Genomic DNA, 23,462 nt, shown 5'->3' on the forward strand with positions numbered 1-23,462 from the left:
ATTTTTTTTTAGCCTAAAACGAGTCTAAACTTGAAAACCTCATAACTTTTGAACCGTGAGGAACTACGTCGCCCATAGCACCATTTCGGAAAGCCCCAGAAACCATAATGGGCGGTGAATAGGGGGCGCAATTTTTCGGGCTCAAATTCAGCCGTTTTGACCCTCAAACGGGCTGCGGAAAGTTATGGCACGTAAAAAAGATCGAAAGCGGATTCTCAAGGTGTTTTTGATGCTTTCTTAACGCCGTTAACCTCGATGCACTTTTTCGCTCGAAACAAAACGGCAAGAAAATCATGCGCGCCCCACGGCCTTACACTTGGATTGGCCGCGAAAAGGATATATAGAAACGAGAGTGATGTACTGACGGGTGCGATCATACCAGCACTAATGCACCGGATCCCATCAGAACTCCGCAGTTAAGCGTGCTTGGGCGAGAGTAGTACTAGGATGGGTGACCTCCCGGGAAGTCCTCGTGTTGCACCCCTTTTTATTTTTTAATTTTTTTTTAGCCTAAAACGAGTCTAAACTTGAAAACCTCATAACTTTTGAACCGTGAGGAACTACGTCGCCCATAGCACCATTTCGGAAAGCCCCAGAAACCATAATGGGCGGTGAATAGGGGGCGCAATTTTTCGGGCTCAAATTCAGCCGTTTTGACCCTCAAACGGGCTGCGGAAAGTTATGGCACGTAAAAAAGATCGAAAGCGGATTCTCAAGGTGTTTTTGATGCTTTCTTAACGCCGTTAACCTCGATGCACTTTTTCGCTCGAAACAAAACGGCAAGAAAATCATGCGCGCCCCACGGCCTTACACTTGGATTGGCCGCGAAAAGGATATATAGAAACGAGAGTGATGTACTGACGGGTGCGATCATACCAGCACTAATGCACCGGATCCCATCAGAACTCCGCAGTTAAGCGTGCTTGGGCGAGAGTAGTACTAGGATGGGTGACCTCCCGGGAAGTCCTCGTGTTGCACCCCTTTTTATTTTTTAATTTTTTTTTAGCCTAAAACGAGTCTAAACTTGAAAACCCATAACTTTTGAACCGTGAGGAACTACGTCGCCCATAGCACCATTTCGGAAAGCCCCAGAAACCATAATGGGCGGTGAATAGGGGGCGCAATTTTTCGGGCTCAAATTCAGCCGTTTTGACCCTCAAACGGGCTGCGGAAAGTTATGGCACGTAAAAAAGATCGAAAGCGGATTCTCAAGGTGTTTTTGATGCTTTCTTAACGCCGTTAACCTCGATGCACTTTTTCGCTCGAAACAAAACGGCAAGAAAATCATGCGCGCCCCACGGCCTTACACTTGGATTGGCCGCGAAAAGGATATATAGAAACGAGAGTGATGTACTGTCGGGTGCGATCATACCAGCACTAATGCACCGGATCCCATCAGAACTCCGCAGTTAAGCGTGCTTGGGCGAGAGTAGTACTAGGATGGGTGACCTCCCGGGAAGTCCTCGTGTTGCACCCCTTTTTATTTTTTAATTTTTTTTTAGCCTAAAACGAGTCTAAACTTGAAAACCTCATAACTTTTGAACCGTGAGGAACTACGTCGCCCATAGCACCATTTCGGAAAGCCCCAGAAACCATAATGGGCGGTGAATAGGGGGCGCAATTTTTCGGGCTCAAATTCAGCCGTTTTGACCCTCAAACGGGCTGCGGAAAGTTATGGCACGTAAAAAAGATCGAAAGCGGATTCTCAAGGTGTTTTTGATGCTTTCTTAACGCCGTTAACCTCGATGCACTTTTTCGCTCGAAACAAAACGGCAAGAAAATCATGCGCGCCCCACGGCCTTACACTTGGATTGGCCGCGAAAAGGATATATAGAAACGAGAGTGATGTACTGTCGGGTGCGATCATACCAGCACTAATGCACCGGATCCCATCAGAACTCCGCAGTTAAGCGTGCTTGGGCGAGAGTAGTACTAGGATGGGTGACCTCCCGGGAAGTCCTCGTGTTGCACCCCTTTTTATTTTTTAATTTTTTTTTAGCCTAAAACGAGTCTAAACTTGAAAACCTCATAACTTTTGAACCGTGAGGAACTACGTCGCCCATAGCACCATTTCGGAAAGCCCCAGAAACCATAATGGGCGGTGAATAGGGGGCGCAATTTTTCGGGCTCAAATTCAGCCGTTTTGACCCTCAAACGGGCTGCGGAAAGTTATGGCACGTAAAAAAGATCGAAAGCGGATTCTCAAGGTGTTTTTGATGCTTTCTTAACGCCGTTAACCTCGATGCACTTTTTCGCTCGAAACAAAACGGCAAGAAAATCATGCGCGCCCCACGGCCTTACACTTGGATTGGCCGCGAAAAGGATATATAGAAACGAGAGTGATGTACTGTCGGGTGCGATCATACCAGCACTAATGCACCGGATCCCATCAGAACTCCGCAGTTAAGCGTGCTTGGGCGAGAGTAGTACTAGGATGGGTGACCTCCCGGGAAGTCCTCGTGTTGCACCCCTTTTTATTTTTTAATTTTTTTTTAGCCTAAAACGAGTCTAAACTTGAAAACCTCATAACTTTTGAACCGTGAGGAACTACGTCGCCCATAGCACCATTTCGGAAAGCCCCAGAAACCATAATGGGCGGTGAATAGGGGGCGCAATTTTTCGGGCTCAAATTCAGCCGTTTTGACCCTCAAACGGGCTGCGGAAAGTTATGGCACGTAAAAAAGATCGAAAGCGGATTCTCAAGGTGTTTTTGATGCTTTCTTAACGCCGTTAACCTCGATGCACTTTTTCGCTCGAAACAAAACGGCAAGAAAATCATGCGCGCCCCACGGCCTTACACTTGGATTGGCCGCGAAAAGGATATATAGAAACGAGAGTGATGTACTGTCGGGTGCGATCATACCAGCACTAATGCACCGGATCCCATCAGAACTCCGCAGTTAAGCGTGCTTGGGCGAGAGTAGTACTAGGATGGGTGACCTCCCGGGAAGTCCTCGTGTTGCACCCCTTTTTATTTTTTAATTTTTTTTTAGCCTAAAACGAGTCTAAACTTGAAAACCTCATAACTTTTGAACCGTGAGGAACTACGTCGCCCATAGCACCATTTCGGAAAGCCCCAGAAACCATAATGGGCGGTGAATAGGGGGCGCAATTTTTCGGGCTCAAATTCAGCCGTTTTGACCCTCAAACGGGCTGCGGAAAGTTATGGCACGTAAAAAAGATCGAAAGCGGATTCTCAAGGTGTTTTTGATGCTTTCTTAACGCCGTTAACCTCGATGCACTTTTTCGCTCGAAACAAAACGGCAAGAAAATCATGCGCGCCCCACGGCCTTACACTTGGATTGGCCGCGAAAAGGATATATAGAAACGAGAGTGATGTACTGTCGGGTGCGATCATACCAGCACTAATGCACCGGATCCCATCAGAACTCCGCAGTTAAGCGTGCTTGGGCGAGAGTAGTACTAGGATGGGTGACCTCCCGGGAAGTCCTCGTGTTGCACCCCTTTTTATTTTTTAATTTTTTTTTAGCCTAAAACGAGTCTAAACTTGAAAACCTCATAACTTTTGAACCGTGAGGAACTACGTCGCCCATAGCACCATTTCGGAAAGCCCCAGAAACCATAATGGGCGGTGAATAGGGGGCGCAATTTTTCGGGCTCAAATTCAGCCGTTTTGACCCTCAAACGGGCTGCGGAAAGTTATGGCACGTAAAAAAGATCGAAAGCGGATTCTCAAGGTGTTTTTGATGCTTTCTTAACGCCGTTAACCTCGATGCACTTTTTCGCTCGAAACAAAACGGCAAGAAAATCATGCGCGCCCCACGGCCTTACACTTGGATTGGCCGCGAAAAGGATATATAGAAACGAGAGTGATGTACTGTCGGGTGCGATCATACCAGCACTAATGCACCGGATCCCATCAGAACTCCGCAGTTAAGCGTGCTTGGGCGAGAGTAGTACTAGGATGGGTGACCTCCCGGGAAGTCCTCGTGTTGCACCCCTTTTTATTTTTTAATTTTTTTTTAGCCTAAAACGAGTCTAAACTTGAAAACCTCATAACTTTTGAACCGTGAGGAACTACGTCGCCCATAGCACCATTTCGGAAAGCCCCAGAAACCATAATGGGCGGTGAATAGGGGGCGCAATTTTTCGGGCTCAAATTCAGCCGTTTTGACCCTCAAACGGGCTGCGGAAAGTTATGGCACGTAAAAAAGATCGAAAGCGGATTCTCAAGGTGTTTTTGATGCTTTCTTAACGCCGTTAACCTCGATGCACTTTTTCGCTCGAAACAAAACGGCAAGAAAATCATGCGCGCCCCACGGCCTTACACTTGGATTGGCCGCGAAAAGGATATATAGAAACGAGAGTGATGTACTGTCGGGTGCGATCATACCAGCACTAATGCACCGGATCCCATCAGAACTCCGCAGTTAAGCGTGCTTGGGCGAGAGTAGTACTAGGATGGGTGACCTCCCGGGAAGTCCTCGTGTTGCACCCCTTTTTATTTTTTAATTTTTTTTTAGCCTAAAACGAGTCTAAACTTGAAAACCTCATAACTTTTGAACCGTGAGGAACTACGTCGCCCATAGCACCATTTCGGAAAGCCCCAGAAACCATAATGGGCGGTGAATAGGGGGCGCAATTTTTCGGGCTCAAATTCAGCCGTTTTGACCCTCAAACGGGCTGCGGAAAGTTATGGCACGTAAAAAAGATCGAAAGCGGATTCTCAAGGTGTTTTTGATGCTTTCTTAACGCCGTTAACCTCGATGCACTTTTTCGCTCGAAACAAAACGGCAAGAAAATCATGCGCGCCCCACGGCCTTACACTTGGATTGGCCGCGAAAAGGATATATAGAAACGAGAGTGATGTACTGTCGGGTGCGATCATACCAGCACTAATGCACCGGATCCCATCAGAACTCCGCAGTTAAGCGTGCTTGGGCGAGAGTAGTACTAGGATGGGTGACCTCCCGGGAAGTCCTCGTGTTGCACCCCTTTTTATTTTTTAATTTTTTTTTAGCCTAAAACGAGTCTAAACTTGAAAACCCATAACTTTTGAACCGTGAGGAACTACGTCGCCCATAGCACCATTTCGGAAAGCCCCAGAAACCATAATGGGCGGTGAATAGGGGGCGCAATTTTTCGGGCTCAAATTCAGCCGTTTTGACCCTCAAACGGGCTGCGGAAAGTTATGGCACGTAAAAAAGATCGAAAGCGGATTCTCAAGGTGTTTTTGATGCTTTCTTAACGCCGTTAACCTCGATGCACTTTTTCGCTCGAAACAAAACGGCAAGAAAATCATGCGCGCCCCACGGCCTTACACTTGGATTGGCCGCGAAAAGGATATATAGAAACGAGAGTGATGTACTGTCGGGTGCGATCATACCAGCACTAATGCACCGGATCCCATCAGAACTCCGCAGTTAAGCGTGCTTGGGCGAGAGTAGTACTAGGATGGGTGACCTCCCGGGAAGTCCTCGTGTTGCACCCCTTTTTATTTTTTAATTTTTTTTTAGCCTAAAACGAGTCTAAACTTGAAAACCCATAACTTTTGAACCGTGAGGAACTACGTCGCCCATAGCACCATTTCGGAAAGCCCCAGAAACCATAATGGGCGGTGAATAGGGGGCGCAATTTTTCGGGCTCAAATTCAGCCGTTTTGACCCTCAAACGGGCTGCGGAAAGTTATGGCACGTAAAAAAGATCGAAAGCGGATTCTCAAGGTGTTTTTGATGCTTTCTTAACGCCGTTAACCTCGATGCACTTTTTCGCTCGAAACAAAACGGCAAGAAAATCATGCGCGCCCCACGGCCTTACACTTGGATTGGCCGCGAAAAGGATATATAGAAACGAGAGTGATGTACTGTCGGGTGCGATCATACCAGCACTAATGCACCGGATCCCATCAGAACTCCGCAGTTAAGCGTGCTTGGGCGAGAGTAGTACTAGGATGGGTGACCTCCCGGGAAGTCCTCGTGTTGCACCCCTTTTTATTTTTTAATTTTTTTTTAGCCTAAAACGAGTCTAAACTTGAAAACCCATAACTTTTGAACCGTGAGGAACTACGTCGCCCATAGCACCATTTCGGAAAGCCCCAGAAACCATAATGGGCGGTGAATAGGGGGCGCAATTTTTCGGGCTCAAATTCAGCCGTTTTGACCCTCAAACGGGCTGCGGAAAGTTATGGCACGTAAAAAAGATCGAAAGCGGATTCTCAAGGTGTTTTTGATGCTTTCTTAACGCCGTTAACCTCGATGCACTTTTTCGCTCGAAACAAAACGGCAAGAAAATCATGCGCGCCCCACGGCCTTACACTTGGATTGGCCGCGAAAAGGATATATAGAAACGAGAGTGATGTACTGTCGGGTGCGATCATACCAGCACTAATGCACCGGATCCCATCAGAACTCCGCAGTTAAGCGTGCTTGGGCGAGAGTAGTACTAGGATGGGTGACCTCCCGGGAAGTCCTCGTGTTGCACCCCTTTTTATTTTTTAATTTTTTTTTAGCCTAAAACGAGTCTAAACTTGAAAACCCATAACTTTTGAACCGTGAGGAACTACGTCGCCCATAGCACCATTTCGGAAAGCCCCAGAAACCATAATGGGCGGTGAATAGGGGGCGCAATTTTTCGGGCTCAAATTCAGCCGTTTTGACCCTCAAACGGGCTGCGGAAAGTTATGGCACGTAAAAAAGATCGAAAGCGGATTCTCAAGGTGTTTTTGATGCTTTCTTAACGCCGTTAACCTCGATGCACTTTTTCGCTCGAAACAAAACGGCAAGAAAATCATGCGCGCCCCACGGCCTTACACTTGGATTGGCCGCGAAAAGGATATATAGAAACGAGAGTGATGTACTGTCGGGTGCGATCATACCAGCACTAATGCACCGGATCCCATCAGAACTCCGCAGTTAAGCGTGCTTGGGCGAGAGTAGTACTAGGATGGGTGACCTCCCGGGAAGTCCTCGTGTTGCACCCCTTTTTATTTTTTAATTTTTTTTTAGCCTAAAACGAGTCTAAACTTGAAAACCCATAACTTTTGAACCGTGAGGAACTACGTCGCCCATAGCACCATTTCGGAAAGCCCCAGAAACCATAATGGGCGGTGAATAGGGGGCGCAATTTTTCGGGCTCAAATTCAGCCGTTTTGACCCTCAAACGGGCTGCGGAAAGTTATGGCACGTAAAAAAGATCGAAAGCGGATTCTCAAGGTGTTTTTGATGCTTTCTTAACGCCGTTAACCTCGATGCACTTTTTCGCTCGAAACAAAACGGCAAGAAAATCATGCGCGCCCCACGGCCTTACACTTGGATTGGCCGCGAAAAGGATATATAGAAACGAGAGTGATGTACTGTCGGGTGCGATCATACCAGCACTAATGCACCGGATCCCATCAGAACTCCGCAGTTAAGCGTGCTTGGGCGAGAGTAGTACTAGGATGGGTGACCTCCCGGGAAGTCCTCGTGTTGCACCCCTTTTTATTTTTTAATTTTTTTTTAGCCTAAAACGAGTCTAAACTTGAAAACCCATAACTTTTGAACCGTGAGGAACTACGTCGCCCATAGCACCATTTCGGAAAGCCCCAGAAACCATAATGGGCGGTGAATAGGGGGCGCAATTTTTCGGGCTCAAATTCAGCCGTTTTGACCCTCAAACGGGCTGCGGAAAGTTATGGCACGTAAAAAAGATCGAAAGCGGATTCTCAAGGTGTTTTTGATGCTTTCTTAACGCCGTTAACCTCGATGCACTTTTTCGCTCGAAACAAAACGGCAAGAAAATCATGCGCGCCCCACGGCCTTACACTTGGATTGGCCGCGAAAAGGATATATAGAAACGAGAGTGATGTACTGTCGGGTGCGATCATACCAGCACTAATGCACCGGATCCCATCAGAACTCCGCAGTTAAGCGTGCTTGGGCGAGAGTAGTACTAGGATGGGTGACCTCCCGGGAAGTCCTCGTGTTGCACCCCTTTTTATTTTTTAATTTTTTTTTAGCCTAAAACGAGTCTAAACTTGAAAACCCATAACTTTTGAACCGTGAGGAACTACGTCGCCCATAGCACCATTTCGGAAAGCCCCAGAAACCATAATGGGCGGTGAATAGGGGGCGCAATTTTTCGGGCTCAAATTCAGCCGTTTTGACCCTCAAACGGGCTGCGGAAAGTTATGGCACGTAAAAAAGATCGAAAGCGGATTCTCAAGGTGTTTTTGATGCTTTCTTAACGCCGTTAACCTCGATGCACTTTTTCGCTCGAAACAAAACGGCAAGAAAATCATGCGCGCCCCACGGCCTTACACTTGGATTGGCCGCGAAAAGGATATATAGAAACGAGAGTGATGTACTGTCGGGTGCGATCATACCAGCACTAATGCACCGGATCCCATCAGAACTCCGCAGTTAAGCGTGCTTGGGCGAGAGTAGTACTAGGATGGGTGACCTCCCGGGAAGTCCTCGTGTTGCACCCCTTTTTATTTTTTAATTTTTTTTTAGCCTAAAACGAGTCTAAACTTGAAAACCCATAACTTTTGAACCGTGAGGAACTACGTCGCCCATAGCACCATTTCGGAAAGCCCCAGAAACCATAATGGGCGGTGAATAGGGGGCGCAATTTTTCGGGCTCAAATTCAGCCGTTTTGACCCTCAAACGGGCTGCGGAAAGTTATGGCACGTAAAAAAGATCGAAAGCGGATTCTCAAGGTGTTTTTGATGCTTTCTTAACGCCGTTAACCTCGATGCACTTTTTCGCTCGAAACAAAACGGCAAGAAAATCATGCGCGCCCCACGGCCTTACACTTGGATTGGCCGCGAAAAGGATATATAGAAACGAGAGTGATGTACTGTCGGGTGCGATCATACCAGCACTAATGCACCGGATCCCATCAGAACTCCGCAGTTAAGCGTGCTTGGGCGAGAGTAGTACTAGGATGGGTGACCTCCCGGGAAGTCCTCGTGTTGCACCCCTTTTTATTTTTTAATTTTTTTTTAGCCTAAAACGAGTCTAAACTTGAAAACCCATAACTTTTGAACCGTGAGGAACTACGTCGCCCATAGCACCATTTCGGAAAGCCCCAGAAACCATAATGGGCGGTGAATAGGGGGCGCAATTTTTCGGGCTCAAATTCAGCCGTTTTGACCCTCAAACGGGCTGCGGAAAGTTATGGCACGTAAAAAAGATCGAAAGCGGATTCTCAAGGTGTTTTTGATGCTTTCTTAACGCCGTTAACCTCGATGCACTTTTTCGCTCGAAACAAAACGGCAAGAAAATCATGCGCGCCCCACGGCCTTACACTTGGATTGGCCGCGAAAAGGATATATAGAAACGAGAGTGATGTACTGTCGGGTGCGATCATACCAGCACTAATGCACCGGATCCCATCAGAACTCCGCAGTTAAGCGTGCTTGGGCGAGAGTAGTACTAGGATGGGTGACCTCCCGGGAAGTCCTCGTGTTGCACCCCTTTTTATTTTTTAATTTTTTTTTAGCCTAAAACGAGTCTAAACTTGAAAACCCATAACTTTTGAACCGTGAGGAACTACGTCGCCCATAGCACCATTTCGGAAAGCCCCAGAAACCATAATGGGCGGTGAATAGGGGGCGCAATTTTTCGGGCTCAAATTCAGCCGTTTTGACCCTCAAACGGGCTGCGGAAAGTTATGGCACGTAAAAAAGATCGAAAGCGGATTCTCAAGGTGTTTTTGATGCTTTCTTAACGCCGTTAACCTCGATGCACTTTTTCGCTCGAAACAAAACGGCAAGAAAATCATGCGCGCCCCACGGCCTTACACTTGGATTGGCCGCGAAAAGGATATATAGAAACGAGAGTGATGTACTGTCGGGTGCGATCATACCAGCACTAATGCACCGGATCCCATCAGAACTCCGCAGTTAAGCGTGCTTGGGCGAGAGTAGTACTAGGATGGGTGACCTCCCGGGAAGTCCTCGTGTTGCACCCCTTTTTATTTTTTAATTTTTTTTTAGCCTAAAACGAGTCTAAACTTGAAAACCCATAACTTTTGAACCGTGAGGAACTACGTCGCCCATAGCACCATTTCGGAAAGCCCCAGAAACCATAATGGGCGGTGAATAGGGGGCGCAATTTTTCGGGCTCAAATTCAGCCGTTTTGACCCTCAAACGGGCTGCGGAAAGTTATGGCACGTAAAAAAGATCGAAAGCGGATTCTCAAGGTGTTTTTGATGCTTTCTTAACGCCGTTAACCTCGATGCACTTTTTCGCTCGAAACAAAACGGCAAGAAAATCATGCGCGCCCCACGGCCTTACACTTGGATTGGCCGCGAAAAGGATATATAGAAACGAGAGTGATGTACTGTCGGGTGCGATCATACCAGCACTAATGCACCGGATCCCATCAGAACTCCGCAGTTAAGCGTGCTTGGGCGAGAGTAGTACTAGGATGGGTGACCTCCCGGGAAGTCCTCGTGTTGCACCCCTTTTTATTTTTTAATTTTTTTTTAGCCTAAAACGAGTCTAAACTTGAAAACCCCATAACTTTTGAACCGTGAGGAACTACGTCGCCCATAGCACCATTTCGGAAAGCCCCAGAAACCATAATGGGCGGTGAATAGGGGGCGCAATTTTTCGGGCTCAAATTCAGCCGTTTTGACCCTCAAACGGGCTGCGGAAAGTTATGGCACGTAAAAAAGATCGAAAGCGGATTCTCAAGGTGTTTTTGATGCTTTCTTAACGCCGTTAACCTCGATGCACTTTTTCGCTCGAAACAAAACGGCAAGAAAATCATGCGCGCCCCACGGCCTTACACTTGGATTGGCCGCGAAAAGGATATATAGAAACGAGAGTGATGTACTGTCGGGTGCGATCATACCAGCACTAATGCACCGGATCCCATCAGAACTCCGCAGTTAAGCGTGCTTGGGCGAGAGTAGTACTAGGATGGGTGACCTCCCGGGAAGTCCTCGTGTTGCACCCCTTTTTATTTTTTAATTTTTTTTTAGCCTAAAACGAGTCTAAACTTGAAAACCCATAACTTTTGAACCGTGAGGAACTACGTCGCCCATAGCACCATTTCGGAAAGCCCCAGAAACCATAATGGGCGGTGAATAGGGGGCGCAATTTTTCGGGCTCAAATTCAGCCGTTTTGACCCTCAAACGGGCTGCGGAAAGTTATGGCACGTAAAAAAGATCGAAAGCGGATTCTCAAGGTGTTTTTGATGCTTTCTTAACGCCGTTAACCTCGATGCACTTTTTCGCTCGAAACAAAACGGCAAGAAAATCATGCGCGCCCCACGGCCTTACACTTGGATTGGCCGCGAAAAGGATATATAGAAACGAGAGTGATGTACTGTCGGGTGCGATCATACCAGCACTAATGCACCGGATCCCATCAGAACTCCGCAGTTAAGCGTGCTTGGGCGAGAGTAGTACTAGGATGGGTGACCTCCCGGGAAGTCCTCGTGTTGCACCCCTTTTTATTTTTTAATTTTTTTTTAGCCTAAAACGAGTCTAAACTTGAAAACCCATAACTTTTGAACCGTGAGGAACTACGTCGCCCATAGCACCATTTCGGAAAGCCCCAGAAACCATAATGGGCGGTGAATAGGGGGCGCAATTTTTCGGGCTCAAATTCAGCCGTTTTGACCCTCAAACGGGCTGCGGAAAGTTATGGCACGTAAAAAAGATCGAAAGCGGATTCTCAAGGTGTTTTTGATGCTTTCTTAACGCCGTTAACCTCGATGCACTTTTTCGCTCGAAACAAAACGGCAAGAAAATCATGCGCGCCCCACGGCCTTACACTTGGATTGGCCGCGAAAAGGATATATAGAAACGAGAGTGATGTACTGTCGGGTGCGATCATACCAGCACTAATGCACCGGATCCCATCAGAACTCCGCAGTTAAGCGTGCTTGGGCGAGAGTAGTACTAGGATGGGTGACCTCCCGGGAAGTCCTCGTGTTGCACCCCTTTTTATTTTTTAATTTTTTTTTAGCCTAAAACGAGTCTAAACTTGAAAACCCCATAACTTTTGAACCGTGAGGAACTACGTCGCCCATAGCACCATTTCGGAAAGCCCCAGAAACCATAATGGGCGGTGAATAGGGGGCGCAATTTTTCGGGCTCAAATTCAGCCGTTTTGACCCTCAAACGGGCTGCGGAAAGTTATGGCACGTAAAAAAGATCGAAAGCGGATTCTCAAGGTGTTTTTGATGCTTTCTTAACGCCGTTAACCTCGATGCACTTTTTCGCTCGAAACAAAACGGCAAGAAAATCATGCGCGCCCCACGGCCTTACACTTGGATTGGCCGCGAAAAGGATATATAGAAACGAGAGTGATGTACTGTCGGGTGCGATCATACCAGCACTAATGCACCGGATCCCATCAGAACTCCGCAGTTAAGCGTGCTTGGGCGAGAGTAGTACTAGGATGGGTGACCTCCCGGGAAGTCCTCGTGTTGCACCCCTTTTTATTTTTTAATTTTTTTTTAGCCTAAAACGAGTCTAAACTTGAAAACCCCATAACTTTTGAACCGTGAGGAACTACGTCGCCCATAGCACCATTTCGGAAAGCCCCAGAAACCATAATGGGCGGTGAATAGGGGGCGCAATTTTTCGGGCTCAAATTCAGCCGTTTTGACCCTCAAACGGGCTGCGGAAAGTTATGGCACGTAAAAAAGATCGAAAGCGGATTCTCAAGGTGTTTTTGATGCTTTCTTAACGCCGTTAACCTCGATGCACTTTTTCGCTCGAAACAAAACGGCAAGAAAATCATGCGCGCCCCACGGCCTTACACTTGGATTGGCCGCGAAAAGGATATATAGAAACGAGAGTGATGTACTGTCGGGTGCGATCATACCAGCACTAATGCACCGGATCCCATCAGAACTCCGCAGTTAAGCGTGCTTGGGCGAGAGTAGTACTAGGATGGGTGACCTCCCGGGAAGTCCTCGTGTTGCACCCCTTTTTATTTTTTAATTTTTTTTTAGCCTAAAACGAGTCTAAACTTGAAAACCCATAACTTTTGAACCGTGAGGAACTACGTCGCCCATAGCACCATTTCGGAAAGCCCCAGAAACCATAATGGGCGGTGAATAGGGGGCGCAATTTTTCGGGCTCAAATTCAGCCGTTTTGACCCTCAAACGGGCTGCGGAAAGTTATGGCACGTAAAAAAGATCGAAAGCGGATTCTCAAGGTGTTTTTGATGCTTTCTTAACGCCGTTAACCTCGATGCACTTTTTCGCTCGAAACAAAACGGCAAGAAAATCATGCGCGCCCCACGGCCTTACACTTGGATTGGCCGCGAAAAGGATATATAGAAACGAGAGTGATGTACTGTCGGGTGCGATCATACCAGCACTAATGCACCGGATCCCATCAGAACTCCGCAGTTAAGCGTGCTTGGGCGAGAGTAGTACTAGGATGGGTGACCTCCCGGGAAGTCCTCGTGTTGCACCCCTTTTTATTTTTTAATTTTTTTTAGCCTAAAACGAGTCTAAACTTGAAAACCCCATAACTTTTGAACCGTGAGGAACTACGTCGCCCATAGCACCATTTCGGAAAGCCCCAGAAACCATAATGGGCGGTGAATAGGGGGCGCAATTTTTCGGGCTCAAATTCAGCCGTTTTGACCCTCAAACGGGCTGCGGAAAGTTATGGCACGTAAAAAAGATCGAAAGCGGATTCTCAAGGTGTTTTTGATGCTTTCTTAACGCCGTTAACCTCGATGCACTTTTTCGCTCGAAACAAAACGGCAAGAAAATCATGCGCGCCCCACGGCCTTACACTTGGATTGGCCGCGAAAAGGATATATAGAAACGAGAGTGATGTACTGTCGGGTGCGATCATACCAGCACTAATGCACCGGATCCCATCAGAACTCCGCAGTTAAGCGTGCTTGGGCGAGAGTAGTACTAGGATGGGTGACCTCCCGGGAAGTCCTCGTGTTGCACCCCTTTTTATTTTTTAATTTTTTTTAGCCTAAAACGAGTCTAAACTTGAAAACCCCATAACTTTTGAACCGTGAGGAACTACGTCGCCCATAGCACCATTTCGGAAAGCCCCAGAAACCATAATGGGCGGTGAATAGGGGGCGCAATTTTTCGGGCTCAAATTCAGCCGTTTTGACCCTCAAACGGGCTGCGGAAAGTTATGGCACGTAAAAAAGATCGAAAGCGGATTCTCAAGGTGTTTTTGATGCTTTCTTAACGCCGTTAACCTCGATGCACTTTTTCGCTCGAAACAAAACGGCAAGAAAATCATGCGCGCCCCACGGCCTTACACTTGGATTGGCCGCGAAAAGGATATATAGAAACGAGAGTGATGTACTGTCGGGTGCGATCATACCAGCACTAATGCACCGGATCCCATCAGAACTCCGCAGTTAAGCGTGCTTGGGCGAGAGTAGTACTAGGATGGGTGACCTCCCGGGAAGTCCTCGTGTTGCACCCCTTTTTATTTTTTAATTTTTTTTTAGCCTAAAACGAGTCTAAACTTGAAAACCCATAACTTTTGAACCGTGAGGAACTACGTCGCCCATAGCACCATTTCGGAAAGCCCCAGAAACCATAATGGGCGGTGAATAGGGGGCGCAATTTTTCGGGCTCAAATTCAGCCGTTTTGACCCTCAAACGGGCTGCGGAAAGTTATGGCACGTAAAAAAGATCGAAAGCGGATTCTCAAGGTGTTTTTGATGCTTTCTTAACGCCGTTAACCTCGATGCACTTTTTCGCTCGAAACAAAACGGCAAGAAAATCATGCGCGCCCCACGGCCTTACACTTGGATTGGCCGCGAAAAGGATATATAGAAACGAGAGTGATGTACTGTCGGGTGCGATCATACCAGCACTAATGCACCGGATCCCATCAGAACTCCGCAGTTAAGCGTGCTTGGGCGAGAGTAGTACTAGGATGGGTGACCTCCCGGGAAGTCCTCGTGTTGCACCCCTTTTTATTTTTTAATTTTTTTTAGCCTAAAACGAGTCTAAACTTGAAAACCCCATAACTTTTGAACCGTGAGGAACTACGTCGCCCATAGCACCATTTCGGAAAGCCCCAGAAACCATAATGGGCGGTGAATAGGGGGCGCAATTTTTCGGGCTCAAATTCAGCCGTTTTGACCCTCAAACGGGCTGCGGAAAGTTATGGCACGTAAAAAAGATCGAAAGCGGATTCTCAAGGTGTTTTTGATGCTTTCTTAACGCCGTTAACCTCGATGCACTTTTTCGCTCGAAACAAAACGGCAAGAAAATCATGCGCGCCCCACGGCCTTACACTTGGATTGGCCGCGAAAAGGATATATAGAAACGAGAGTGATGTACTGTCGGGTGCGATCATACCAGCACTAATGCACCGGATCCCATCAGAACTCCGCAGTTAAGCGTGCTTGGGCGAGAGTAGTACTAGGATGGGTGACCTCCCGGGAAGTCCTCGTGTTGCACCCCTTTTTATTTTTTAATTTTTTTTAGCCTAAAACGAGTCTAAACTTGAAAACCCCATAACTTTTGAACCGTGAGGAACTACGTCGCCCATAGCACCATTTCGGAAAGCCCCAGAAACCATAATGGGCGGTGAATAGGGGCGCAATTTTTCGGGCTCAAATTCAGCCGTTTTGACCCTCAAACGGGCTGCGGAAAGTTATGGCACGTAAAAAAGATCGAAAGCGGATTCTCAAGGTGTTTTTGATGCTTTCTTAACGCCGTTAACCTCGATGCACTTTTTCGCTCGAAACAAAACGGCAAGAAAATCATGCGCGCCCCACGGCCTTACACTTGGATTGGCCGCGAAAAGGATATATAGAAACGAGAGTGATGTACTGTCGGGTGCGATCATACCAGCACTAATGCACCGGATCCCATCAGAACTCCGCAGTCGTGCTTGGGCGAGAGTAGTACTAGGATGGGTGACCTCCCGGGAAGTCCTCGTGTTGCACCCCTTTTTATTTTTTATTTTTTTTTAGCCTAAAACGAGTCTAAACTTGAAAACCCATAACTTTTGAACCGTGAGGAACTACGTCGCCCATAGCACCATTTCGGAAAGCCCCAGAAACCATAATGGGCGGTGAATAGGGGGCGCAATTTTTCGGGCTCAAATTCAGCCGTTTTGACCCTCAAACGGGCTGCGGAAAGTTATGGCACGTAAAAAAGATCGAAAGCGGATTCTCAAGGTGTTTTTGATGCTTTCTTAACGCCGTTAACCTCGATGCACTTTTTCGCTCGAAACAAAACGGCAAGAAAATCATGCGCGCCCCACGGCCTTACACTTGGATTGGCCGCGAAAAGGATATATAGAAACGAGAGTGATGTACTGTCGGGTGCGATCATACCAGCACTAATGCACCGGATCCCATCAGAACTCCGCAGTTAAGCGTGCTTGGGCGAGAGTAGTACTAGGATGGGTGACCTCCCGGGAAGTCCTCGTGTTGCACCCCTTTTTATTTTTTAATTTTTTTTAGCCTAAAACGAGTCTAAACTTGAAAACCCCATAACTTTTGAACCGTGAGGAACTACGTCGCCCATAGCACCATTTCGGAAAGCCCCAGAAACCATAATGGGCGGTGAATAGGGGGCGCAATTTTTCGGGCTCAAATTCAGCCGTTTTGACCCTCAAACGGGCTGCGGAAAGTTATGGCACGTAAAAAAGATCGAAAGCGGATTCTCAAGGTGTTTTTGATGCTTTCTTAACGCCGTTAACCTCGATGCACTTTTTCGCTCGAAACAAAACGGCAAGAAAATCATGCGCGCCCCACGGCCTTACACTTGGATTGGCCGCGAAAAGGATATATAGAAACGAGAGTGATGTACTGTCGGGTGCGATCATACCAGCACTAATGCACCGGATCCCATCAGAACTCCGCAGTTAAGCGTGCTTGGGCGAGAGTAGTACTAGGATGGGTGACCTCCCGGGAAGTCCTCGTGTTGCACCCCTTTTTATTTTTTAATTTTTTTTAGCCTAAAACGAGTCTAAACTTGAAAACCCCATAACTTTTGAACCGTGAGGAACTACGTCGCCCATAGCACCATTTCGGAAAGCCCCAGAAACCATAATGGGCGGTGAATAGGGGGCGCAATTTTTCGGGCTCAAATTCAGCCGTTTTGACCCTCAAACGGGCTGCGGAAAGTTATGGCACGTAAAAAAGATCGAAAGCGGATTCTCAAGGTGTTTTTGATGCTTTCTTAACGCCGTTAACCTCGATGCACTTTTTCGCTCGAAACAAAACGGCAAGAAAATCATGCGCGCCCCACGGCCTTACACTTGGATTGGCCGCGAAAAGGATATATAGAAACGAGAGTGATGTACTGTCGGGTGCGATCATACCAGCACTAATGCACCGGATCCCATCAGAACTCCGCAGTTAAGCGTGCTTGGGCGAGAGTAGTACTAGGATGGGTGACCTCCCGGGAAGTCCTCGTGTTGCACCCCTTTTTATTTTTTAATTTTTTTTTAGCCTAAAACGAGTCTAAACTTGAAAACCCCATAACTTTTGAACCGTGAGGAACTACGTCGCCCATAGCACCATTTCGGAAAGCCCCAGAAACCATAATGGGCGGTGAATAGGGGGCGCAATTTTTCGGGCTCAAATTCAGCCGTTTTGACCCTCAAACGGGCTGCGGAAAGTTATGGCACGTAAAAAAGATCGAAAGCGGATTCTCAAGGTGTTTTTGATGCTTTCTTAACGCCGTTAACCTCGATGCACTTTTTCGCTCGAAACAAAACGGCAAGAAAATCATGCGCGCCCCACGGCCTTACACTTGGATTGGCCGCGAAAAGGATATATAGAAACGAGAGTGATGTACTGTCGGGTGCGATCATACCAGCACTAATGCACCGGATCCCATCAGAACTCCGCAGTTAAGGGTGCTTGGGCGAGAGTAGTACTAGGATGGGTGACCTCCCGGGAAGTCCTCGTGTTGCACCCCTTTTTATTTTTTTTATTTTTTTTTAGCCTAAAACGAGTCTAAACTTGAAAACCCCATAACTTTTGAACCGTGAGGAACTACGTCGCCCATAGCACCATTTCGGAAAGCCCCAGAAACCATAATGGGCGGTGAATAGGGGGCGCAATTTTTCGGGCTCAAATTCAGCCGTTTTGACCCTCAAACGGGCTGCGGAAAGTTATGGCACGTAAAAAAGATCGAAAGCGGATTCTCAAGGTGTTTTTGATGCTTTCTTAACGCCGTTAACCTCGATGCACTTTTTCGCTCGAAACAAAACGGCAAGAAAATCATGCGCGCCCCACGGCCTTACACTTGGATTGGCCGCGAAAAGGATATATAGAAACGAGAGTGATGTACTGTCGGGTGCGATCATACCAGCACTAATGCACCGGATCCCATCAGAACTCCGCAGTTAAGCGTGCTTGGGCGAGAGTAGTACTAGGATGGGTGACCTCCCGGGAAGTCCTCGTGTTGCACCCCTTTTTATTTTTTAATTTTTTTTAGCCTAAAACGAGTCTAAACTTGAAAACCCATAACTTTTGAACCGTGAGGAACTACGTCGCCCATAGCACCATTTCGGAAAGCCCCAGAAACCATAATGGGCGGTGAATAGGGGGCGCAATTTTTCGGGCTCAAATTCAGCCGTTTTGACCCTCAAACGGGCTGCGGAAAGTTATGGCACGTAAAAAAGATCGAAAGCGGATTCTCAAGGTGTTTTTGATGCTTTCTTAACGCCGTTAACCTCGATGCACTTTTTCGCTCGAAACAAAACGGCAAGAAAATCATGCGCGCCCCACGGCCTTACACTTGGATTGGCCGCGAAAAGGATATATAGAAACGAGAGTGATGTACTGTCGGGTGCGATCATACCAGCACTAATGCACCGGATCCCATCAGAACTCCGCAGTTAAGCGTGCTTGGGCGAGAGTAGTACTAGGATGGGTGACCTCCCGGGAAGTCCTCGTGTTGCACCCCTTTTTATTTTTTAATTTTTTTTAGCCTAAAACGAGTCTAAACTTGAAAACCCCATAACTTTTGAACCGTGAGGAACTACGTCGCCCATAGCACCATTTCGGAAAGCCCCAGAAACCATAATGGGCGGTGAATAGGGGGCGCAATTTTTCGGGCTCAAATTCAGCCGTTTTGACCCTCAAACGGGCTGCGGAAAGTTATGGCACGTAAAAAAGATCGAAAGCGGATTCTCAAGGTGTTTTTGATGCTTTCTTAACGCCGTTAACCTCGATGCACTTTTTCGCTCGAAACAAAACGGCAAGAAAATCATGCGCGCCCCACGGCCTTACACTTGGATTGGCCGCGAAAAGGATATATAGAAACGAGAGTGATGTACTGTCGGGTGCGATCATACCAGCACTAATGCACCGGATCCCATCAGAACTCCGCAGTTAAGCGTGCTTGGGCGAGAGTAGTACTAGGATGGGTGACCTCCCGGGAAGTCCTCGTGTTGCACCCCTTTTTATTTTTTAATTTTTTTTAGCCTAAAACGAGTCTAAACTTGAAACCCCATAACTTTTGAACCGTGAGGAACTACGTCGCCCATAGCACCATTTCGGAAAGCCCCAGAAACCATAATGGGCGGTGAATAGGGGGCGCAATTTTTCGGGCTCAAATTCAGCCGTTTTGACCCTCAAACGGGCTGCGGAAAGTTATGGCACGTAAAAAAGATCGAAAGCGGATTCTCAAGGTGTTTTTGATGCTTTCTTAACGCCGTTAACCTCGATGCACTTTTTCGCTCGAAACAAAACGGCAAGAAAATCATGCGCGCCCCACGGCCTTACACTTGGATTGGCCGCGAAAAGGATATATAGAAACGAGAGTGATGTACTGTCGGGTGCGATCATACCAGCACTAATGCACCGGATCCCATCAGAACTCCGCAGTTAAGCGTGCTTGGGCGAGAGTAGTACTAGGATGGGTGACCTCCCGGGAAGTCCTCGTGTTGCACCCCTTTTTATTTTTTAATTTTTTTTTAGCCTAAAACGAGTCTAAAAAAACAAACTAACTTTTGAACCGTGAGGAACTACGTCGCCCATAGCACCATTTCGGAAAGCCCCAGAAACCATAATGGGCGGTGAATAGGGGGCGCAATTTTTCGGGCTCAAATTCAGCCGTTTTGACCCTCAAACGGGCTGCGGAAAGTTATGGCACGTAAAAAAGATCGAAAGCGGATTCTCAAGGTGTTTTTGATGCTTTCTTAACGCCGTTAACCTCGATGCACTTTTTCGCTCGAAACAAAACGGCAAGAAAATCATGCGCGCCCCACGGCCTTACACTTGGATTGGCCGCGAAAAGGATATATAGAAACGAGAGTGATGTACTGTCGGGTGCGATCATACCAGCACTAATGCACCGGATCCCATCAGAACTCCGCAGTTAAGCGTGCTTGGGCGAGAGTAGTACTAGGATGGGTGACCTCCCGGGAAGTCCTCGTGTTGCACCCCTTTTTATTTTTTAATTTTTTTTAGCCTAAAACGAGTCTAAACTTGAAAACCCATAACTTTTGAACCGTGAGGAACTACGTCGCCCATAGCACCATTTCGGAAAGCCCCAGAAACCATAATGGGCGGTGAATAGGGGGCGCAATTTTTCGGGCTCAAATTCAGCCGTTTTGACCCTCAAACGGGCTGCGGAAAGTTATGGCACGTAAAAAAGATCGAAAGCGGATTCTCAAGGTGTTTTTGATGCTTTCTTAACGCCGTTAACCTCGATGCACTTTTTCGCTCGAAACAAAACGGCAAGAAAATCATGCGCGCCCCACGGCCTTACACTTGGATTGGCCGCGAAAAGGATATATAGAAACGAGAGTGATGTACTGTCGGGTGCGATCATACCAGCACTAATGCACCGGATCCCATCAGAACTCCGCAGTTAAGCGTGCTTGGGCGAGAGTAGTACTAGGATGGGTGACCTCCCGGGAAGTCCTCGTGTTGCACCCCTTTTTATTTTTAAATTTTTTTAGCCTAAAACGAGTCTAAACTTGAAAACCCCATAACTTTTGAACCGTGAGGAACTACGTCGCCCATAGCACCATTTCGGAAAGCCCCAGAAACCATAATGGGCGGTGAATAGGGGGCGCAATTTTTCGGGCTCAAATTCAGCCGTTTTGACCCTCAAACGGGCTGCGGAAAGTTATGGCACGTAAAAAAGATCGAAAGCGGATTCTCAAGGTGTTTTTGATGCTTTCTTAACGCCGTTAACCTCGATGCACTTTTTCGCTCGAAACAAAACGGCAAGAAAATCATGCGCGCCCCACGGCCTTACACTTGGATTGGCCGCGAAAAGGATATATAGAAACGAGAGTGATGTACTGTCGGGTGCGATCATACCAGCACTAATGCACCGGATCCCATCAGAACTCCGCAGTTAAGCGTGCTTGGGCGAGAGTAGTACTAGGATGGGTGACCTCCCGGGAAGTCCTCGTGTTGCACCCCTTTTTATTTTTTAATTTTTTTTAGCCTAAAACGAGTCTAAACTTGAAAACCCCATAACTTTTGAACCGTGAGGAACTACGTCGCCCATAGCACCATTTCGGAAAGCCCCAGAAACCATAATGGGCGGTGAATAGGGGGCGCAATTTTTCGGGCTCAAATTCAGCCGTTTTGACCCTCAAACGGGCTGCGGAAAGTTATGGCACGTAAAAAAGATCGAAAGCGGATTCTCAAGGTGTTTTTGATGCTTTCTTAACGCCGTTAACCTCGATGCACTTTTTCGCTCGAAACAAAACGGCAAGAAAATCATGCGCGCCCCACGGCCTTACACTTGGATTGGCCGCGAAAAGGATATATAGAAACGAGAGTGATGTACTGTCGGGTGCGATCATACCAGCACTAATGCACCGGATCCCATCAGAACTCCGCAGTTAAGCGTGCTTGGGCGAGAGTAGTACTAGGATGGGTGACCTCCCGGGAAGTCCTCGTGTTGCACCCCTTTTTATTTTTTAATTTTTTTTAGCCTAAAACGAGTCTAAACTTGAAAACCCCATAACTTTTGAACCGTGAGGAACTACGTCGCCCATAGCACCATTTCGGAAAGCCCCAGAAACCATAATGGGCGGTGAATAGGGGGCGCAATTTTTCGGGCTCAAATTCAGCCGTTTTGACCCTCAAACGGGCTGCGGAAAGTTATGGCACGTAAAAAAGATCGAAAGCGGATTCTCAAGGTGTTTTTGATGCTTTCTTAACGCCGTTAACCTCGATGCACTTTTTCGCTCGAAACAAAACGGCAAGAAAATCATGCGCGCCCCACGGCCTTACACTTGGATTGGCCGCGAAAAGGATATATAGAAACGAGAGTGATGTACTGTCGGGTGCGATCATACCAGCACTAATGCACCGGATCCCATCAGAACTCCGCAGTTAAGCGTGCTTGGGCGAGAGTAGTACTAGGATGGGTGACCTCCCGGGAAGTCCTCGTGTTGCACCCCTTTTTATTTTTTAATTTTTTTTTAGCCTAAAACGAGTCTAAACTTGAAAACCCCATAACTTTTGAACCGTGAGGAACTACGTCGCCCATAGCACCATTTCGGAAAGCCCCAGAAACCATAATGGGCGGTGAATAGGGGGCGCAATTTTTCGGGCTCAAATTCAGCCGTTTTGACCCTCAAACGGGCTGCGGAAAGTTATGGCACGTAAAAAAGATCGAAAGCGGATTCTCAAGGTGTTTTTGATGCTTTCTTAACGCCGTTAACCTCGATGCACTTTTTCGCTCGAAACAAAACGGCAAGAAAATCATGCGCGCCCCACGGCCTTACACTTGGATTGGCCGCGAAAAGGATATATAGAAACGAGAGTGATGTACTGTCGGGTGCGATCATACCAGCACTAATGCACCGGATCCCATCAGAACTCCGCAGTTAAGCGTGCTTGGGCGAGAGTAGTACTAGGATGGGTGACCTCCCGGGAAGTCCTCGTGTTGCACCCCTTTTTATTTTTTAATTTTTTTTTAGCCTAAAACGAGTCTAAACTTGAAAACCCCATAACTTTTGAACCGTGAGGAACTACGTCGCCCATAGCACCATTTCGGAAAGCCCCAGAAACCATAATGGGCGGTGAATAGGGGGCGCAATTTTTCGGGCTCAAATTCAGCCGTTTTGACCCTCAAACGGGCTGCGGAAAGTTATGGCACGTAAAAAAGATCGAAAGCGGATTCTCAAGGTGTTTTTGATGCTTTCTTAACGCCGTTAACCTCGATGCACTTTTTCGCTCGAAACAAAACGGCAAGAAAATCATGCGCGCCCCACGGCCTTACACTTGGATTGGCCGCGAAAAGGATATATAGAAACGAGAGTGATGTACTGTCGGGTGCGATCATACCAGCACTAATGCACCGGATCCCATCAGAACTCCGCAGTTAAGCGTGCTTGGGCGAGAGTAGTACTAGGATGGGTGACCTCCCGGGAAGTCCTCGTGTTGCACCCCTTTTTATTTTTTAATTTTTTTTTAGCCTAAAACGAGTCTAAACTTGAAAACCCCATAACTTTTGAACCGTGAGGAACTACGTCGCCCATAGCACCATTTCGGAAAGCCCCAGAAACCATAATGGGCGGTGAATAGGGGGCGCAATTTTTCGGGCTCAAA

The 23,462-nt window shown here is 47.4% G+C and overlaps 47 non-coding genes across 47 annotated transcripts; all 47 read left to right on the plus strand.

Moving 5' to 3' along the window:
* The first annotated feature begins 365 nt into the window (after positions 1 to 365).
* Positions 366 to 484, plus strand: LOC117131186. The gene has a single exon (XR_004454386.1). It is a non-coding gene; the product is annotated as a 5S ribosomal RNA (ribosomal RNA).
* A 378-nt stretch (positions 485 to 862) lies between these two features.
* On the plus strand, positions 863 to 981 carry LOC117131187. The gene has a single exon (XR_004454387.1). It is a non-coding gene; the product is annotated as a 5S ribosomal RNA (ribosomal RNA).
* Positions 982 to 1,358: 377 nt separating this feature from the next.
* Positions 1,359 to 1,477, plus strand: LOC117131188. The gene has a single exon (XR_004454388.1). It is a non-coding gene; the product is annotated as a 5S ribosomal RNA (ribosomal RNA).
* A 378-nt stretch (positions 1,478 to 1,855) lies between these two features.
* LOC117131189 lies at positions 1,856 to 1,974 on the plus strand. The gene has a single exon (XR_004454389.1). It is a non-coding gene; the product is annotated as a 5S ribosomal RNA (ribosomal RNA).
* A 378-nt stretch (positions 1,975 to 2,352) lies between these two features.
* On the plus strand, positions 2,353 to 2,471 carry LOC117131190. Its single transcript, XR_004454390.1, has one exon. It is a non-coding gene; the product is annotated as a 5S ribosomal RNA (ribosomal RNA).
* Positions 2,472 to 2,849: 378 nt separating this feature from the next.
* Positions 2,850 to 2,968, plus strand: LOC117131191. Its single transcript, XR_004454391.1, has one exon. It is a non-coding gene; the product is annotated as a 5S ribosomal RNA (ribosomal RNA).
* A 378-nt stretch (positions 2,969 to 3,346) lies between these two features.
* LOC117131192 lies at positions 3,347 to 3,465 on the plus strand. The gene has a single exon (XR_004454392.1). It is a non-coding gene; the product is annotated as a 5S ribosomal RNA (ribosomal RNA).
* Positions 3,466 to 3,843: 378 nt separating this feature from the next.
* On the plus strand, positions 3,844 to 3,962 carry LOC117131193. The gene has a single exon (XR_004454393.1). It is a non-coding gene; the product is annotated as a 5S ribosomal RNA (ribosomal RNA).
* Positions 3,963 to 4,340: 378 nt separating this feature from the next.
* LOC117131194 lies at positions 4,341 to 4,459 on the plus strand. Its single transcript, XR_004454394.1, has one exon. It is a non-coding gene; the product is annotated as a 5S ribosomal RNA (ribosomal RNA).
* A 378-nt stretch (positions 4,460 to 4,837) lies between these two features.
* LOC117131196 lies at positions 4,838 to 4,956 on the plus strand. Its single transcript, XR_004454396.1, has one exon. It is a non-coding gene; the product is annotated as a 5S ribosomal RNA (ribosomal RNA).
* Positions 4,957 to 5,333: 377 nt separating this feature from the next.
* Positions 5,334 to 5,452, plus strand: LOC117131197. Its single transcript, XR_004454397.1, has one exon. It is a non-coding gene; the product is annotated as a 5S ribosomal RNA (ribosomal RNA).
* A 377-nt stretch (positions 5,453 to 5,829) lies between these two features.
* LOC117131198 lies at positions 5,830 to 5,948 on the plus strand. Its single transcript, XR_004454398.1, has one exon. It is a non-coding gene; the product is annotated as a 5S ribosomal RNA (ribosomal RNA).
* Positions 5,949 to 6,325: 377 nt separating this feature from the next.
* Positions 6,326 to 6,444, plus strand: LOC117131199. The gene has a single exon (XR_004454399.1). It is a non-coding gene; the product is annotated as a 5S ribosomal RNA (ribosomal RNA).
* A 377-nt stretch (positions 6,445 to 6,821) lies between these two features.
* Positions 6,822 to 6,940, plus strand: LOC117131200. The gene has a single exon (XR_004454400.1). It is a non-coding gene; the product is annotated as a 5S ribosomal RNA (ribosomal RNA).
* A 377-nt stretch (positions 6,941 to 7,317) lies between these two features.
* On the plus strand, positions 7,318 to 7,436 carry LOC117131201. Its single transcript, XR_004454401.1, has one exon. It is a non-coding gene; the product is annotated as a 5S ribosomal RNA (ribosomal RNA).
* A 377-nt stretch (positions 7,437 to 7,813) lies between these two features.
* Positions 7,814 to 7,932, plus strand: LOC117131202. The gene has a single exon (XR_004454402.1). It is a non-coding gene; the product is annotated as a 5S ribosomal RNA (ribosomal RNA).
* Positions 7,933 to 8,309: 377 nt separating this feature from the next.
* On the plus strand, positions 8,310 to 8,428 carry LOC117131203. The gene has a single exon (XR_004454403.1). It is a non-coding gene; the product is annotated as a 5S ribosomal RNA (ribosomal RNA).
* Positions 8,429 to 8,805: 377 nt separating this feature from the next.
* Positions 8,806 to 8,924, plus strand: LOC117131204. Its single transcript, XR_004454404.1, has one exon. It is a non-coding gene; the product is annotated as a 5S ribosomal RNA (ribosomal RNA).
* A 377-nt stretch (positions 8,925 to 9,301) lies between these two features.
* LOC117131205 lies at positions 9,302 to 9,420 on the plus strand. Its single transcript, XR_004454405.1, has one exon. It is a non-coding gene; the product is annotated as a 5S ribosomal RNA (ribosomal RNA).
* A 377-nt stretch (positions 9,421 to 9,797) lies between these two features.
* Positions 9,798 to 9,916, plus strand: LOC117131207. The gene has a single exon (XR_004454407.1). It is a non-coding gene; the product is annotated as a 5S ribosomal RNA (ribosomal RNA).
* Positions 9,917 to 10,293: 377 nt separating this feature from the next.
* On the plus strand, positions 10,294 to 10,412 carry LOC117131208. Its single transcript, XR_004454408.1, has one exon. It is a non-coding gene; the product is annotated as a 5S ribosomal RNA (ribosomal RNA).
* A 378-nt stretch (positions 10,413 to 10,790) lies between these two features.
* On the plus strand, positions 10,791 to 10,909 carry LOC117131209. Its single transcript, XR_004454409.1, has one exon. It is a non-coding gene; the product is annotated as a 5S ribosomal RNA (ribosomal RNA).
* A 377-nt stretch (positions 10,910 to 11,286) lies between these two features.
* LOC117131210 lies at positions 11,287 to 11,405 on the plus strand. The gene has a single exon (XR_004454410.1). It is a non-coding gene; the product is annotated as a 5S ribosomal RNA (ribosomal RNA).
* Positions 11,406 to 11,782: 377 nt separating this feature from the next.
* Positions 11,783 to 11,901, plus strand: LOC117131211. Its single transcript, XR_004454411.1, has one exon. It is a non-coding gene; the product is annotated as a 5S ribosomal RNA (ribosomal RNA).
* Positions 11,902 to 12,279: 378 nt separating this feature from the next.
* Positions 12,280 to 12,398, plus strand: LOC117131212. Its single transcript, XR_004454412.1, has one exon. It is a non-coding gene; the product is annotated as a 5S ribosomal RNA (ribosomal RNA).
* Positions 12,399 to 12,776: 378 nt separating this feature from the next.
* Positions 12,777 to 12,895, plus strand: LOC117131213. The gene has a single exon (XR_004454413.1). It is a non-coding gene; the product is annotated as a 5S ribosomal RNA (ribosomal RNA).
* Positions 12,896 to 13,272: 377 nt separating this feature from the next.
* On the plus strand, positions 13,273 to 13,391 carry LOC117131214. Its single transcript, XR_004454414.1, has one exon. It is a non-coding gene; the product is annotated as a 5S ribosomal RNA (ribosomal RNA).
* Positions 13,392 to 13,768: 377 nt separating this feature from the next.
* LOC117131215 lies at positions 13,769 to 13,887 on the plus strand. Its single transcript, XR_004454415.1, has one exon. It is a non-coding gene; the product is annotated as a 5S ribosomal RNA (ribosomal RNA).
* Positions 13,888 to 14,264: 377 nt separating this feature from the next.
* Positions 14,265 to 14,383, plus strand: LOC117131216. The gene has a single exon (XR_004454416.1). It is a non-coding gene; the product is annotated as a 5S ribosomal RNA (ribosomal RNA).
* A 377-nt stretch (positions 14,384 to 14,760) lies between these two features.
* On the plus strand, positions 14,761 to 14,879 carry LOC117131218. Its single transcript, XR_004454418.1, has one exon. It is a non-coding gene; the product is annotated as a 5S ribosomal RNA (ribosomal RNA).
* A 377-nt stretch (positions 14,880 to 15,256) lies between these two features.
* On the plus strand, positions 15,257 to 15,375 carry LOC117131219. Its single transcript, XR_004454419.1, has one exon. It is a non-coding gene; the product is annotated as a 5S ribosomal RNA (ribosomal RNA).
* A 376-nt stretch (positions 15,376 to 15,751) lies between these two features.
* On the plus strand, positions 15,752 to 15,866 carry LOC117131259. Its single transcript, XR_004454459.1, has one exon. It is a non-coding gene; the product is annotated as a 5S ribosomal RNA (ribosomal RNA).
* A 376-nt stretch (positions 15,867 to 16,242) lies between these two features.
* LOC117131220 lies at positions 16,243 to 16,361 on the plus strand. Its single transcript, XR_004454420.1, has one exon. It is a non-coding gene; the product is annotated as a 5S ribosomal RNA (ribosomal RNA).
* Positions 16,362 to 16,738: 377 nt separating this feature from the next.
* LOC117131221 lies at positions 16,739 to 16,857 on the plus strand. Its single transcript, XR_004454421.1, has one exon. It is a non-coding gene; the product is annotated as a 5S ribosomal RNA (ribosomal RNA).
* Positions 16,858 to 17,234: 377 nt separating this feature from the next.
* LOC117131222 lies at positions 17,235 to 17,353 on the plus strand. The gene has a single exon (XR_004454422.1). It is a non-coding gene; the product is annotated as a 5S ribosomal RNA (ribosomal RNA).
* A 378-nt stretch (positions 17,354 to 17,731) lies between these two features.
* On the plus strand, positions 17,732 to 17,850 carry LOC117131248. Its single transcript, XR_004454448.1, has one exon. It is a non-coding gene; the product is annotated as a 5S ribosomal RNA (ribosomal RNA).
* A 379-nt stretch (positions 17,851 to 18,229) lies between these two features.
* LOC117131223 lies at positions 18,230 to 18,348 on the plus strand. Its single transcript, XR_004454423.1, has one exon. It is a non-coding gene; the product is annotated as a 5S ribosomal RNA (ribosomal RNA).
* A 376-nt stretch (positions 18,349 to 18,724) lies between these two features.
* Positions 18,725 to 18,843, plus strand: LOC117131224. The gene has a single exon (XR_004454424.1). It is a non-coding gene; the product is annotated as a 5S ribosomal RNA (ribosomal RNA).
* A 377-nt stretch (positions 18,844 to 19,220) lies between these two features.
* On the plus strand, positions 19,221 to 19,339 carry LOC117131225. The gene has a single exon (XR_004454425.1). It is a non-coding gene; the product is annotated as a 5S ribosomal RNA (ribosomal RNA).
* A 376-nt stretch (positions 19,340 to 19,715) lies between these two features.
* On the plus strand, positions 19,716 to 19,834 carry LOC117131226. The gene has a single exon (XR_004454426.1). It is a non-coding gene; the product is annotated as a 5S ribosomal RNA (ribosomal RNA).
* A 374-nt stretch (positions 19,835 to 20,208) lies between these two features.
* Positions 20,209 to 20,327, plus strand: LOC117131227. Its single transcript, XR_004454427.1, has one exon. It is a non-coding gene; the product is annotated as a 5S ribosomal RNA (ribosomal RNA).
* Positions 20,328 to 20,703: 376 nt separating this feature from the next.
* On the plus strand, positions 20,704 to 20,822 carry LOC117131229. Its single transcript, XR_004454429.1, has one exon. It is a non-coding gene; the product is annotated as a 5S ribosomal RNA (ribosomal RNA).
* Positions 20,823 to 21,198: 376 nt separating this feature from the next.
* Positions 21,199 to 21,317, plus strand: LOC117131230. Its single transcript, XR_004454430.1, has one exon. It is a non-coding gene; the product is annotated as a 5S ribosomal RNA (ribosomal RNA).
* Positions 21,318 to 21,694: 377 nt separating this feature from the next.
* LOC117131231 lies at positions 21,695 to 21,813 on the plus strand. Its single transcript, XR_004454431.1, has one exon. It is a non-coding gene; the product is annotated as a 5S ribosomal RNA (ribosomal RNA).
* Positions 21,814 to 22,190: 377 nt separating this feature from the next.
* On the plus strand, positions 22,191 to 22,309 carry LOC117131232. The gene has a single exon (XR_004454432.1). It is a non-coding gene; the product is annotated as a 5S ribosomal RNA (ribosomal RNA).
* Positions 22,310 to 22,687: 378 nt separating this feature from the next.
* On the plus strand, positions 22,688 to 22,806 carry LOC117131233. Its single transcript, XR_004454433.1, has one exon. It is a non-coding gene; the product is annotated as a 5S ribosomal RNA (ribosomal RNA).
* Positions 22,807 to 23,184: 378 nt separating this feature from the next.
* LOC117131234 lies at positions 23,185 to 23,303 on the plus strand. Its single transcript, XR_004454434.1, has one exon. It is a non-coding gene; the product is annotated as a 5S ribosomal RNA (ribosomal RNA).
* Positions 23,304 to 23,462: the final 159 nt, after the last annotated feature.

This window comes from Brassica rapa, unplaced genomic scaffold (assembly GCF_000309985.2).
Source record: "Brassica rapa cultivar Chiifu-401-42 unplaced genomic scaffold, CAAS_Brap_v3.01 Scaffold0886, whole genome shotgun sequence".
In the NCBI taxonomy this organism is placed as follows: Eukaryota; Viridiplantae; Streptophyta; class Magnoliopsida; order Brassicales; family Brassicaceae; genus Brassica; species Brassica rapa.